Source organism: Cryptomeria japonica, chromosome 11 (assembly GCF_030272615.1).
Source record: "Cryptomeria japonica chromosome 11, Sugi_1.0, whole genome shotgun sequence".
NCBI classification, from domain to species: domain Eukaryota; kingdom Viridiplantae; phylum Streptophyta; class Pinopsida; order Cupressales; family Cupressaceae; genus Cryptomeria; species Cryptomeria japonica.
The window spans coordinates 479,905,913-479,922,576 of NC_081415.1; positions in this window are offsets into that span (position 1 = coordinate 479,905,913).

The following is a 16,664-nucleotide window of genomic DNA, read 5'->3' on the forward strand; positions in this document are numbered from 1 at the left end:
ATTGTGAAAGAGGCTTATTAGAGAAAGGGATACTAAAACACCATAAAGATAATGGGTCAGCCCTAACTACAAACAATGAAAGGCCACAATTTTGGCCTAGGAACAAAAATGTCACAAGTGATGGAGTTGTTGATGCTCGTGTTGTAAATAGGGTTGAACTAGAAATATATCTACAAGGACCAATTGATTCTACCAATAAGAATCAAACTTAGATAAACAATGCCAATGCAATTCGGCCAAGCAATCCAAGACCACCAAGGGTAGGTGCACCCAAAAGAAACTTTACACCCCTTGGTGAACCTATTGAATCAACACTCAAAAAGCTAATAAAAAGTAATGCCATAACTCTACTAGAAGATAGGCCATATGAACCAGGTCCATTCAAGCCCACTTGGTGGAATGACAATGATTTCTGTGAATACCACCACAATAAATGTCACAAGACAACAAGTTGCTACAAACTGAAGAACCTCATACAAGACCTCATTGATCAAGGTGACATTACTGTGGATGCCAATAAAATGCTAAACATAGATCGTATCATCTTCAAGGATCCTTTTGCCAAGCATGACAAAGGCAAGGCTTCTAGTTCCAATGCACAAAACAACTTTTCCAACTATGCCAATGTCACATTTGATTATGCCATAAACACACTTAGTGCAGGAGATGTAATAGTGGCTACAATCACAATAAATCCCAAAAGAAGAGATTGTGTTGTCATCACTATAAGATCAAAGGTCACATTACTATGGGTACCATCAAATCCCCCTCCAACAATGAGCAATTACAATATGGTGGATCAGTTAAAACAAACTCCAGCTCAAATTTCATTATTTGAGTTACTGCGCATCTCACCAGCTCATAAGGCAGTCCTTGACAAAGAATTACAAGATTCAGTTGTTGCTAGAGATATTGATGAGAACACATTCCAGTCCATGGTGGGAAACTTTGTAGCTTTAAAGGTCACATTCACCGAATAGGATATACCTACAAATTGAATGATCCCTTACACTTAGAAGCTTTGATTCACCGCAAGAAGGTTTGAAGAGTACTTATAGATGGTGGAGATGGCCTTAACATATGTACATTGCATTTGATTAAAGATTTAGGATATTTTGAGCATCATATTGATCTTACCAAGAGAATCAATATCTTAGTTTATGATGACGAGGAACGCTCGTCTAAGGGTGTCGTGACTTTGCTAGTACAAGTGGGACTGGTTACAATAGATATCACCTTTCAGGTCTTAGACAAAGAATTGGGATACAACATGTTATTAGGCCACCTATGGATACATACCATGGCAATGAGATCACCATTCATGGTGACCCAAACCCTTCTCAACACTGCAACTATTTAAGGGTGAGCACAGATAGTCAAGTACCAAAAAATTAGGCTGCTCCACTCCACTTACAAATGGAATCCCAAAATATTGCAGAAATACTAGCATCAACACCTTGCACACCCACATATCCTCCTGTTCAAATCAAGGATGAAGGGTGTGGCGAGTACTCAAGTTTTGGGACATTACTAGTAGGGCAGTTATCTCCTCTATCCTTTGGGAGAACATTGCTGCAATTAACAGACAAAGACAAAGGAAAAAAATCATCTAGTTTTCTAATGATTTCTCCTTCATTCGATGGGGAGGACTCAATGAATAATCTTTATAAGAAGATATAAATGGATGGTTGTACAGAGAAGAAAGTGATACTCCAAATGTCTAAATCCCTTTAGAACAATATGATCATGGTTTTAAAATATTAAAACGTCATGGTTATGATGGAACCAGAGGCTTGGGGGCACATGCACAAGGCATCTTTGATCCCATATTGCCTACACAAAATCCTAAGAATTGGGGTTTGGGATGCACTAGATTAACAAGGTGGAGAAAAATACCCCAACTAGATTCCCCAACAATTCAGAGTTTCACAACAACAAAACGAAATCAGAATTTTGAATCATCAAGCAACACATTGCAGACAATTTTTCAACTAGCTTCCCATATAAATACAATGATGAAAATAGGGATTGCACCAACATTAGATTATCTACATCATCATCATTATCAAAAAGAGCCTCAACAAAAATAGATATAGCACCAATAAGGGATGGTAATTCCATATTGCTCCTATCTCTCATCCAAGCACCTAATGGTGTCTCTATCATGGAAGAGGAAGATAGAAATTAGACTACTCTCCTAGATATCATTAATACAAATGAAACTCCTCTATCTCCAATTGAGAAAATTGATGAAGAGGAATTCAACAGAGAAACCTATGTAGAAAGTGTAACTACTAATTCACATGATTATAAATTCCTATCTACCCACAATTGTAGAACATATTTAGTCTTCAAAGCTTATGATAGTCAACCAGACAAAGATGATGGCATTGAATATAAAGATATAACAATCTATTTACCATCTGTCAAATATGTCTACAACAACAATATAATTTGTATGCTCTCGGCAACATCTCCTCCAACATAAGAACATGATATTTGTCTTATGTATCCCCACTTAATAGATTGGGGGCAAAAATAAAAATCACAATTAGATTTATTCCAAAATGATGAAGCCATAGTTGAATTCTTGGGTGCAAGGGATGGACTCCCTTATGATGATCACAAGGCTGACTTTGGAATAGATATGGACAGAACTGCATATTTTGGAGAAACAAGCTCCTCTTCCAATCAAGATAATGATCATGAAGCAAAGAAAATTACTCATAAGAGAATGGACACTCTTCCCATTGATAAAAAATAATCAACATTATTGGTAGAAGAAACCGAAGAAATCAACATCAGTAATGCTAAAAATGTTCATAATATACACCTAGCAAAGTCCCTAAATCCAATAGAAAAAGAAAATTTTATCCAATTTTTTAAACAAAGACCAGTAAATTTTGTATGGTCTTATGCAAATATGCCAGGGTTAGATCCTGAATTGGTCCTACATCATTTGCCATTATTGCCAGGAGTAAAACCATATAAGCGTAAACTCAGAAAGATGCACCCTCACATAGCTTTGCTGGTCAAAATCGAGCTACAAAAATTGTTGAAAGTGGGTTTTATTAGACCCATAGACTATGTTAAGTGGATTTAAAATCTATTCCCAGTAACCAAGCATACTGGAAGTATCAGGATTTGTACCGACTTTAGAGATCTCAACAAGGCTTGCCCAAAGGATGATTTTCCACTCCCTAACATAGATATGATAGTTGACTTGACAACTAGAAATGAAATGCTATCACTCATTGATGGTTTCTGGTTATAATCAAATCAAAATTTCACTAGAAGACCAACCTAAGACAACATTCACTTGTCCATGGGGAACATATTGCTAGAATGTGATGTCGTTTGACCTTAAAGATGCAGGTGTTACCTATCAAAGGACAATGGCCACCTTATTCCACGACATGATACACACAAGCATGGAAGACTATGTAGATAATTTTCTAGAAAAATCCAACACAAGGGATGATCATCTAGACATATTGGCTAAGATCTTTGGTAGACTTGAGCAATACAATGTATGACTCAATCTAAAAAAATTGTTTTCAGAGTAACATCTAACAAACTCATCGTATTCATTGTCTCCAATCATGGCATTGAAATGAATCCAAAGAAAGTAAAAGCCATTCTAGGCATGCCATTGCCCATTAGACTCAAACAACTTAGAAGCTTGCAAAGAAGATTACAATCCATAAGGCACTTCATTGCACAATTGGCAGAAAACTGCCAACCTTTTCAACATATTTTAAACAAAGGTGACACATTCAAATGAACACAACAATGCCAAGAGGCATTCCAGACACAAAGAATATATTTTGTCTACACAAGTCTTGGTTCCACCCATACATAGGAAACTATTACTCATGTATATAGCTGCAACAAATTCCACCTTAGGTACTCTTCTAGCACAACATGATGAACAAGGGAAAGAAAATAGTTGTCTACTACGTCAGTAGAATGCTCATTGGATATGAACTCAATTATAAACCAATAGAAAGAGAATGTATTGCAGTAGTTTTTTCATCACAAAAACTGAGACACTATATGTTTTGATTAATTAAAAAATAGGTTTTCAGGACCTGAAACCTTTAACATAATATATTAAGATAAGACACCAAAAAGATTAGTGCTTAAGAACCGCATACAAAAAGACTGGCAAAAAGCTAGAAAACTGAAAGGACAACAAAACTAACAACAACAAAGAAACTAAGAAGGCACTACAGAAAAAATTTCTTCAACAAGTCCTCTGCCTTTGTCACCAACTCGTCGTAAGTAGCCTCGACAGCTTTAAGGTCTTCCAGATCCTTGTTAGGTTTTTTGTCCTTCTTTTTGCCTCTGGTGTGGGTTCTGGGGCCTTGAGCTTCCCTTGTTCCTTCCATTTTTGGGTCAATGCCCAGGATTTCCTTTTCATCATCCAGTTTGTTGATGAGAGTGTTGGTGTTGTTGGCTGAAATCTTCAAGATGCTAAGGCTCTGTTCAACAATGTTCTTCAGGCACTCCTCAATTTTACAAATTTTGCTAACAGTTTCCGTGAGAGTGTGGTCATTAGTGTCAGTAAGATTCTTTCTTTCTAGCAAATCCTTTTCAATTTTTTCGAACTTGGGGTTGAAAGAATCTCTTATGTCTTTAGATTTGGCAATGGTACTTTTCAGGTCCTCTATGAAGTTGGCCATGGTCTTACCTTCCCCTGTATTGATGGTTTCTAGGATCAAGATTTTGTTACAGAGTTTTTTATTTTTATCCACAACTTTCTTGTAACCATTGATGAGCCACTCCATAGTTTCCATGAAATCTTGCAAACCCTCAGGGGGAGGGTTAGAGGGGGGGTCAACTTTTCCAGGGGTTGCCTTTTCCTCTTTAGGGGTGTGCTGGATGGTTGTGTCAATAGCCCTAAGAGCCTCTTCCATGGTCTCCTTTTCCAAATTTTGATCATCTTCTAGGGCCCTTACATGCTTGTGGGCTTCCGGTTCCTTAACAGTCTCCTCTTTCTTCTTGTGCATTTTCCTAGCTTGGGTGTGAGCTTTTGTCTTTTTCTTCAGCCACCCTTGAGGGTACTCCTCCTCAGAGTTGTCTGAAGTCTCCTCTTCCAAAGAAATGCTAATCAGGGGTCTACCTTTAGGCTTTTTGCCCTTAGAGGATGAGGGTCTAGTTTTGATGTATTTCCTCTTCTTCCCACTTTCATAATCCAAGACATCCATACTATCCTCAGTATCAGTCGAAGGGTCACTTTCAGACTCCTCTTCCTCTGGGAAGGTAGGATCAAACACCTCATCCTTAGAATTTGTAGAGGGTTGCATCCGAGCAATTTGGTTGGCCTTAAGATGGTCATAGATTAGTACCATAAGGCCTTGGTGCATGGCCGTATCACCCCATGGGTTCTCTTTGTAGGCCTTGAGTGACGCATTCATCGAACAGAGTAGAAAATAAGGGAAGTTAACCTTATCATTGTGCCTAAAGTGATTCAGTAGAACAAAGTGATAACCATAAACTTTAGTGAACCTACCATCTAGAGTGATGTATCACATTAAAACAAAGAGGACTTCCCGCTAGGGTTTGGCAAAAGCCCTATGTGGGTAGTAGGTTTTTCTCAACTTTACCAGTCATTTCTTCTCTTCCTCAATGTCTGGGTATCTTTCAATAGCTTCCCTATTGACTTTCCTATCTCTGTAGAAGTTGTACCCTTCTCTTGTGAGGCCCATAGCTTGAGCAATTAAATCTTCATCGATTTCTACAGTTTGGTCTCCCATTTTCAGCATTGCCCTTTTTCCAAATTTTACAGAAAAAACTGGTGACCATGTCATCTCGACCGTGGAGTCTCTCCATGAATTTTGAGAAGCCTCCCTTTTGTAGAATACCCCAAACCTCCTCCTTCTGTTTCCATTCTTTATAGCTACTTAGTTCATATCACCTCCTGTTACCACCCATATTATCGTTGTTCAACACCAAATTTTGAAACTTGCAGAGCAGATTAGCTAGTGAGCTTTTCAAAACTATCAAAGTCACCTAGAAAGTGTGGGAAATTATGGTTTTGGTAATATAATAAATGAGTCTCTCATTATTATAATGACTCAAAGTACTCAAGTCAGTTCTTTTCATAATTATCCTTTCCATCAAGTATCTTAGGAGTACTTCTATAACGATCATAGCAAATTATTTTCCTGACATCTTCGGGGAGTCCTTGTTCTCCCGTCCACGTGGTAATTGCTTCCTTGTTAACCACCATAGTGGTAGCCCAGTCAGCAGAGTCATTGGCCTCCCAGTAAATGTGGGAAATGTAGCTTTTTTTAAAGTTACTAATAACGTCTCTAGCAGAGATGATAATGTTGTTGATCGACCATTGTTTGAGTCCCCTTCAATCCATAGGTGGGGATAATTCCATTTTTTTGCTAGGAGGATACCTTGGAGAGCAGCAATAGCTTCAACTTTATGATTAGTTTGAATTCCAATAGGGATAGCAACCATTTCCTTGCACATTCCTTTGTCATCTCTTAGAATAGCTCCACAACCTGAAGGACCCGGGTTACCTTTGGTAGCACCATCAAAATTAACTTTGAACCAACCATGAGGGGGGGTTTTCCATTTGGCTTCAAGCCTTTTGTTATGATTGAGGTTTGGACTATCGGTACTCTTCATGTTCCACACCCTTAAAATATTTGCTTCCAGTGTATTGTTCAAAAAACAAGGACCCTCAATGATCTCTATATTTTCCTGAATCACCCATTGGATTTTCTGGAACACAATATCTTGATTGAGGGAAATATCCCTGAAGATTCGATTATTTATTTCTTTCCATAGTCCCCATAGGATATGAGGAAGCGAGAGCTACCACACAGATCTCAAAAAAGAATTCGTCCATTTTATGTTCCAGGAGGAAAACAGATCTGTGATGGTGTTGGGAAACACCCAGGCAATGCTAAAACTATTGAGAAATATTTCCCATATTGAGGCTGAGAAGGGGTAGTGAATGGCAAGGTAGTCCACAGACTCTTCTTCCTGAGGCATAGAGCACATCTATTAGGGATAGCAAAGCCTCTGCATTTTAGGTTGTCAAGGGTCAAGATTTTATTATGGAGGACAATCTAGAAGAAGAAATTGATCTTGGGGGTAAGGCCTCTAATCCAAACTTTAGACTAGAAGGGATTACCTAAAGGATTAGGGGACATAACAAAATACATAGAGGAAATAGTAAGGGTACCTTTGGGATCAGGGTGTCAACCTCTTTGTTCAACCAAACCGAAGACAAATGGATCTTGAGCTTAGAGAGGCTTGGGTGGATGCTTTCAATATTCTACCATTCGTTACCAGTCTAGTACTCAGCAACTAAGGAGCCAAAAGATCTTATACAAGAGGGAGAATAGGGGGCCCATTCATTGATTTCTATCAAAGGTTTATCAAAAAGGCAGGGATCCTCCAAGAATTTAACTTTCCTACCATTTCCAACTTTCCAGATCACTCCTTTAGCTATACTTTCTTTACATTTAGAGGCATAATTCCACATGTGGGAGCCATTAATACTAATATCCGAATTGATAAAAGAAGAAAGGGAAGAGGACTGAATAGAGTACTTACTTTGCCAAATTTTACACCATTTGGTATCAAGATGAAACATTCTCTAGACTTGTTTGGACAGAAGAGCTTCATTTAGGGTTCAAATCCTCCTCAGGCCCAGACTGCCATGGCTCTTTAGTCTACAGACCTGGTCCCAAGCCACCAAGGACATTCTTTTCTTGTCCTCAACCCCAGACCAAAGGAATCTTCTTTGGATTTTCTTGATAGCATCAACATACTTAATTGGAATTCTGAAAAGGCTAAGAGCATATATCGGAATACTTAGAAGAGAAGCTTTAAGAAGTTGGAGTTTTCTAGCCTATCTTAGGAGGGCTCCTTTCCATCCAACTATCTTTTTCTGGAATTTGTCCACTAGATAACTCCAGAAGGAGTCAGGAGGAGCAGTGCCCATAGGGAGACCAAGGTAGTTTGTAGGAAGATCAGCAATCCTACGCTCCATGATTCTATTGATTCTCTGTTGTCTTCTCTCTGGGGTATTGATGAAAAAAACTTCACTTTTAGTCCAATTGATAAGCTAACTCAACACAGAGGCAAACTTACAAAGAGTACTCTTCAAAGTTTTAGCTTCAGAAATACTAGATTCCCCCATGATAATAGTATCATCGACAAATTGTTGATGAGAACAAACAAGATCCACAGAGGAAGGGTGGAGACCCTTAAAGGAGCCTTGCAAAACCAAATTTTCCATACTCCTTCCAAAACATTCTGCCATAATAATGAAGAGGATGGGGGAAATAGGATCCCCTTGCCTAAGACCTCTAGAAGCTTGGAAAAAAGGAGAAGGTGAGCTATTGATAATAATAGCAAAAGAAGCAAAGGTGATAAGTTGGGTGATGAGATCCAAAACTCTGGGTGAGAAACCAAAAGACATGAGAACCTTCAAGAGAAAGACTAGTCAACCCTATCATAGGCTTTGGAGAGATCAAGCTTAAGGATGAGACCCTTCTTCTTAGCTTTAATAAGAGAGTGGATGTTCTCATGGACAGTAATAATAGAGTCAAGAATTTGATGACCAGGGACAAAACCATTTTGCTAGTGATTAATAAGAGCAGGAAGGACAGAAAGCAATCTGGAAGTAAGAACCTTAGAGATAATCTTATAAAAGGAATTGCAAAGACTAATAGGTCTAAATTTGTCCATAGAGTCAGCACCTTGAGATTTGGGAATGAGAGCCAGAAATGTGCCATTGATTTCTTTCAAAAGTTTCCTAGCCCTGAAAAATTCCTTGACTCCATTGGTAACATCTTTCCCGACAATGTCCCAGAAATCTTGAAAAAAGAACATTGGAAAACCATTCGGGCCCGGTGCTTTGTTACCATCAAAGGAGAAGACAACATTTTTGATTTCTTGATTAGAAGGAATGGAAGAAAGGGAGGCATTCTTATGATCATCAATGAGACAAGGGATGTTAAGAAGAAAAGAAGATTGAGCTTCAGCATCCAATCTATTATCCCTCATTAGCAGTTCCAAGAAAAACCTTTTAGCTTCCTTTCTAATTTCCTCCTCCTTGATAATATCCCCTTTATCCACCACGAGTTTGGTAACCCTATTAACTGATTTATGCTTGATAGTCGACATGTGGAAGAATCTTGTGTTCCTATTTCCTTCCTTAAGCCAGATGCATCTTGATCTCTTCTTCCAAAAGGATTCCTCTTTAGCAATGATATCGTGATATTTTTTGAGAGTCTCATTTTCATCAGCAATGGACACAGTTCTAAAACCATCTTTCTAGATTTGAGTTTGTATTTCTTTGAGGTCTTCTTAGACTTTTCTTTTGGCCTCAAAAATATTCCCAAAGCTAGATTTATTCTAGATTCTTATGTTTTCCTTAACACTCTTAAGCTTCTTAACAACTCTATACATAGCAGTTCCCTCAACTTGAATGCTCCACCATTTCTGGATATTACTTTTGATGTCTGGGTGGAGGGTCCACATTTTTTCAAATCTAAAGGGGAAGTTTCTCCTTCTATTGATGGAGTCAGTAATAAAGGTGATGGGAAAATGATCCAAACCAACCCAAATGTGGGCCGACAAAGAACATAAATAATGACCAAACCAGTCATCGGAAATGAGAGTCCTATCAAGATGAACTTGGATAAGATCAGTACTAGTTCTCTTGTTAGTTCAAGTATAATTACATCCCTATATTTCCAAGTCATTGAGGGCCTAAGAGTTAATGAAATCCATAAGGGCCAACCTTCTTTCCAGCTGAGGGGGGCTTCCTCCATATTTTTCCTCCTGTCTCAAAGGAGTATTGAAGTCTCCCATAACTAGCCAGCTAAGATTCCTAAAGCTATCCCTAGCTTGAATAAGTTTTTTCCAGAAGGAATTTCTAGCCTTCAAGGTGTTGGGAGAATAAATGTTGGTGAGGACCCACGAAGTACCATCTTTTAGGTGCTCAAATTTGATACATGAGAAATTGTTGTCCTGGATGATAACTTGCCCTTTGACAGAATTAAGATTCCAAATGGTTACTATGCCTCCTGAAGCACCTTCAAAGCTGCCGCCACTGACGTTTCTATTTTTGAAAAACTTCAATGATTCAACTTTCTCTTTACTCATTTTGGTTTCTTGAATTAGAAAGATATCAAGTTTACTATCCCTTATTATATTCATGATAATGTCATGCTTATGGGGGTTATTAAGTCCCCTAATATTCCAAGAAATAATCTTCATAGATACTTACCAATTCCTAACTCCTTAAGAATCTTCTGGGTTCCATTTGCAATGTTCTTGTTGGCCTCCTTGATTCTAACTATGTGATTAGAGGGATGACCTAGGAAGGAGGAGGTATACCCAACATCCACTTGAGCTATTCTGCTAGATTTCCTAAGAAGAGAAGTTGAGGGAGTAGTTCCTTTCTTATTCCTTTGCTTTGGTATTTTCCATTCAGCATCTATCTCAGGAGCCGCTACTGGGTTGTTTAGGATTTTTAAATTTCTTATTCATTTCCCCAGTTAGGGGTTCTAGAAGCATTTGAATCATTTAAATCACAATTAGCTGATTTTGAACTCCAAACTAAGTCCAAGTGGTTCAGGCCTAAAATTGAACATTTTTGGGCTTCTTGTATTTCAAGACTAAGCATGAGAAAAGAGGAATCAGTCTTTTCTTCTTGGGAAATAGGGATTTCCCCTTCCTCTAGTTGATCATTTTTCTCTTGCAGTTCATTTCCTTCACAAGTATCAGCCACCACTTCAACTATATAATTTGGGTAATCAATCTGATCTTTCTACTCCCCTGTTTGAGAAGTAATCAAGATGTTGACTTTGGTTGGATCATTTCTAAGAGCTTCCTAGGTTGTAGGACTAGAGATAGAGGCTAAAGGCACTTCCTTCTTCTCCCCCAAGGGATTAAAATGATTTGAGTTTTCGTCTTTACTATCTGAGTTTTTAACTTGCCATACCCTTTTTTTTGGTGCCCTTTGGTTCTCAGGATGGGGCTTAGGCTACCTGGATTCTACCTTGGGTTTGGTGGGACAGGACTTTGCCCAGTGCCTTGCTTTTTAACAATGGAAGCAGGCAAAGGGAATAGATTCATATTCAATATGTTGCTTCGATGCTCCCATCTTTGAAATTAAATCTATCTGATTTGGCATATTTGCATCATGGGCTACCCCTACGCAAAACCTAGCTTGAGTGAGTCTCCTTTTTGAAGCTATTATTGGGTCTATAGAAAGCAGTTCACCAAAAGAGTTTGCAATTCTAGAGAAGATACTTTCAACTCAATATTCCAGAGGCAAGCCTGGTAGCTTTACCCAAACTGGAACTTGTGTTAGGAGAGAGTCTTTCATATTCAGATTCGGTTGCCATTTACAAAGAACCAAGGCTATCTTTCCTACCATCCAGGGACTTCCATAAAGAATCACGAGTTTATCTTCTTCATAAGAGAAAGAAAAGGATAGAAGGCCTTTGGGTAGGGCCGAAATTTCAATGTTACCCTTAAGGGCCCATTTTCATTTGACATAGACCCTAATAACTTCAATGTTAGGACGTGGTCCCATAAATTTGCCTACCAAAGAGTTCGACATACTATTTATATTGTGATCCAAAACCAGATTAGGGATAGAGATAGCGAACTTACCTCCAGAAGGATTAGATATATTCTTGACAGGAGGAAATGAGGATTTACCAGCTGGTCTAGTTCCAAAGAGGGAAGACCATTTTTTTAATTCTTTTTTGCTCTCCCCGGAGCCATCACGTGGAATGGGCCCCCCGCTGGTCCCTTCCCCCAAGGGCCCAGAGGAACCCTCTATCTTCTCTGGCAAAGTACCACCAGTCTGCTGAATAGCAGTAGCTTCTAGAAAGTTTGAAGGCTTATCCTTCTCTCCTATGGGACTAGTTACAATCTGGCCGCTCCCATCATTGGAACCAAAATTCCTGCCTTGCAAAGAGTTTGAATTTTGAATTCCCCCATTGCCACTTCCTGCTCCTTCCCCCATTGCCGCTAGCTCTTTTTGTATTGAGATACTGTATGTTGAGTCATAAAGTCCATCTCATTATATACTTTGATCCACTCAAGTAATTGATGAACAAAGAAACATTAATCGGAAGGCTTGCCAAGTGGGTCATGATACTCAGTGAATTCAACATTGGATATGTCGACAGAAAATCCATCAAGGGATAGATCATAACAGATGAATTTGCAGAGGTACCCCTACAAGATAGTCATCCAATGGTGGTAGATTTTATAGATGAATCAGTATTTGTACTGTCAGCACAAACAAAATGGAAACTACACTTTGATGGGTCTCACACAAATTATGGAGTAGGAATGGGAATTCTATTCATAACTCCTCAAGAAAATTCCATTCCCAAATCATTCAAGATCATCTTCCCTTGCACCAATAACATTGTTGAATATGAGGCCCTGGTGATAGGAATTTGTACTGCACTACAATGTAAGATCATGGAACTACAAGTATTTGGAGATTCACAACTCATTATTAACCAAGTCAATGATTATTACAGTACAAAAGATAATAAGCTGACACCCTACAAAGAATTGGTGGATGAATACAAACAACACTTCACCAATGTAACATTTGAACAAATACCAAGAGCGCAAAATAAGGGAGCCGATGCAATAGAAATAGTAGGGGCTCTCTTGGATATTCCTAACAATGGGACTCACTTTGACTTTCAAGTGGAACAACTCATTGTGCCAGCTTATGAAATGCCATCCATTGAATATGTATGTATGATAGAAGGACATGAGTCCCCATGGTACATAGATATATATGTATACCTTCATGATCAATATATGTCTCCTGATCTTTCACAAAACCAAAGAAAGGGACTCATCCAACAATTGGGAAGACATTCAATCATTGCTGACACTTTGTACAGAAAGAGTGTAGATGACACTTTTCTCAGATGCCTCAATGTTGAGAAGGCACAAATCACCCTAAAAGAAGTCCATGACAACATAAGTGGGGCACATTCTTATGGACCAGCTCTAGAAAAAACACTGTTGCGAATAGGTTATTATTGGCCTATAATGGAAAAGGATGCTTACAAGTATGTCCAAAGATGCAAGCAATGCCAAATACATAGAAACTTAATCCATGCACCTACACAAGATCTTCAACCAATAACATCACCATGCCCATTTTCACAGTGGGGATTGGATCTTGTGGGGAAAATACACTCTGCCTCCTCTAATGGACATAAGTTTATACTCACAACTACTGAGTACTTTACTAAATGGGTTGAAGCAATCCCAATTACCTTCACAACAAGAAACAAAATAGCTAAGTTCATTTTGAATTACATCATTTATAGATATGGAGTTCCCATGTGTATTGTAATTGACAACGGGAGACCCTTCAAAAATGAACAAGTGAGTGAACTTTGCAACCAATTTCACATCCAAAAATGTTTTGTGACACCCTAATATCCCCAAAGCAATGGTCAAGTAGAGGCAACAAATAAGAATATTTTAAAAAATCAAAAGAAAGTTGTCAACAATACTGGATGAGATTGACATCTTCAACTAAATACAACTCTTTGGGCCTATTGAACTAGTGTCCACACAACCAATAGTGCCACACCTTACTCTTTGGTTTATGGTTCAGAAACTATTTTCCTATTGAGGTAGATTTTCCATCACTAAGAGTCTCTCTAAATAACATTATATCAAAAGAAGACTACAAAGTAGCACGTTTGCAAGAGCTAGAATTCCTAGATGAAAAACTACAAAGTGCTTTAAATCATTTACAAGGATATCAAAATAGAATGAGAAGAAGCTACAACAAAAGAGTAAACCCATGTTGCTTTGAAATAGGAGATATCATTCTTAAAGAAAATCAAAGGAATCTCGTTGAACGTGAAAAACCTGGAAAGTTTGAGCCTAACTGGTTAGGTCCTTTTGTCATAGCCAAAGTAGTTGGAAACAATGCTTATCATTTGCAAATGCTAGAGGGAGATCCACTCCTCAGTCCCATTAACAACATGCACCTAAACAGATATTACATCTAAAGGGCTGGGTTTTAATTTTTTTTTTTTACATGCATATCATTTTTGAAAGTATTGCATCTCATATAGTTGCTTTTATAAATGCACCATATTCATAGAATATCATTGCATTAATAACAGAGGATGATTGTCTGAATTATTCACCTATCTGTACCAAAAGGAAAGAAGGTGGTCTCTTCTCCTATATATTTGATCATGAAGTCTTTAGAGGCCTTTAGTCATTCATTTTCAACGTCGCCTTGTCATTGAACTTTATATATGGTTGTGTAGAGGTTTCACTATTGAACCTTGTTACCCAAAATCTATCAATTGCTATATCTCACACATTAATCAAATAATATAAGTCATTACAAATACCTAGTTGGTCATGTTGCTAGTGAAAAAACCTAAATTCTACTTCAGCATTGTTGTAATGATCATACCCACATAGGTTTCATTACTTACATGTCAAGGCAACAAAAAAGAAAAAAAAATGCTATAGCAAAATCAATATCAAAATATCATGCAAAAATATGCAATAAAGCTTGACTAAGGGAACATGCAAATAACTCCATCAGGGCTATGGATTCCTACTAGAAATGGAGCAATATTCGAGAGATTATAGTGTAAACCTCATCGCTGCCCTAAACGATTGATGGTAGCGAGGCTTTATCCAGGATTCTTTTGAAGTCAGAATAACTCATGTAGCTAGCCACATGGGATTCGAAGGATCTTTGATGGGTATAAGAGTCGGAATAAATTCATTTGCACATACATGGGAAAAAAGAAGATCAAAGTTTCAAGAATTAGTGGAGAAGTTGTATATGCCTCCATTCATAAATCTTGGTTACATAGTGTCTTAGGTTAGATGGTCTAAACTCTTCTAAGAACAGATTGAACTCCTATCTCTGAAATGTTTCACACCTTCAATTCAATCAGTGCATTTCAGAAGTAAAGGCACACACATTCATCCTTGTTTGAATAGGAACTATATCTTCATTTCATACACTACATTAGCATCATTTGCATTTGAAAAATAATTGTCTCTACCACAATCTATAAATCATCATGTCATCATAGGTCTGCATACTGGGGGCACAGTTGAAAAAATCCTTAAAATCATATAAAATCCTGAAAAAATCCTAAAAATCATATTAAGTCATGTAAAAATCCTAAAAATCATAAAAGTCTTTAAAAATCCTAAAAAAATATAAAGTCATGAAAAAATCCTAAAAATCATGTCATGAAAAAAATCATAAAAATCATAAAAAGTCATGAAAAAATCCTACAAATCATAGAAAGTCCTGAAAAAATCCTAAAAATCATATAAAGTCCTGAAAAAATCCTAAAAATCATATAAAGTCATGGAATAATCCTAAAAATCGTAAAAAGCCATAAAAATCATAAAAAGCCATGAAAAAATCCTAAACATCTGAATACGATCCTCAAAAAATCAACCAAAACCATTCGGATAAAGTCCTGAGAAAATCAATCCAAAAACATTCATATATCAAACCACAAAATACAAAAACATTGAAAAAATCAATTAAAAACTTGCAATAAACTGTCTCACAAGAATCCAACACCCTAGCAGATATCCAGCAAACACTTCGCATGAAGTTAAACAAAGGATATGACTATCTTGTCAAAACATCCGCAATCAAGATGATCAACTGTCTAATTTATCGAATCACTATCAAACTATCAATGTGATCAACATCTTATCTTAAACAGAATCGGTAGACTCAAAACTAGACAGGTCAGTCTTATACGGGGTCCAAAACTTCTAAAACTAGACATCAGTCTTATACGGGGTCCAAAACTTCTAAAACTAGACATTACCAAAATCACATCAAACATATCAAAGAAAAGACACAGTCAGTCGAATTGTTGATTTTTGTCTATTTTGGTTGAATCTTTTTTATCAAATTGGCAAAGATCATTGCTTATAGCTACTCAGGGATGTTCAAAAAGTGACTAGAGGAGTCATGATGGGCATGATCATTTTCTTCGTTTGTTGTTTGTGGTTTGAACCAATGAAGTTTTGACACAATTGTGTTGTGGGTGTCTATGATAAGTACATCCGCTCTGTGAATGTTGCACATACCTCAACTCCTAGCATAATTTCCGAAATGGAAGGTTCATTCCTTGTTTGCTACATGTTTGTTTCTTGCAATGAGATATCTATACATCTTGGTTCCTCATACCCTGGTGTAATAAGCTCCATTGTTACACAATAAGGCTCAATGATGATAATGTATTGCACTATGAATAAAGAAATGAAGACTTTCTCATCAAAAAAAATTCAATCAAGTTGTTCTTATCAAGTCTACTTTCAGAATAAATAAACGTCGATTCAATTGATTTATCATTTCATATCATAACTTCTTATCTATTTCCATCTAACTAACATTTCTTCCTAAATTTATAAATTTCAACACCTATTTTGACACAACAAAAACATCACATTTGCATATAATGTTGCATTAGGTCATTTTTGCACATTCACCTATGTTGTGTAATAGTTGCATTATCACAAACATTTCACTTAGTCAATTTTAAATCATTGTCACACATAGATTCATACATCATCAAATAAAGGCACATTACATAGATCAAGTCATATCACAT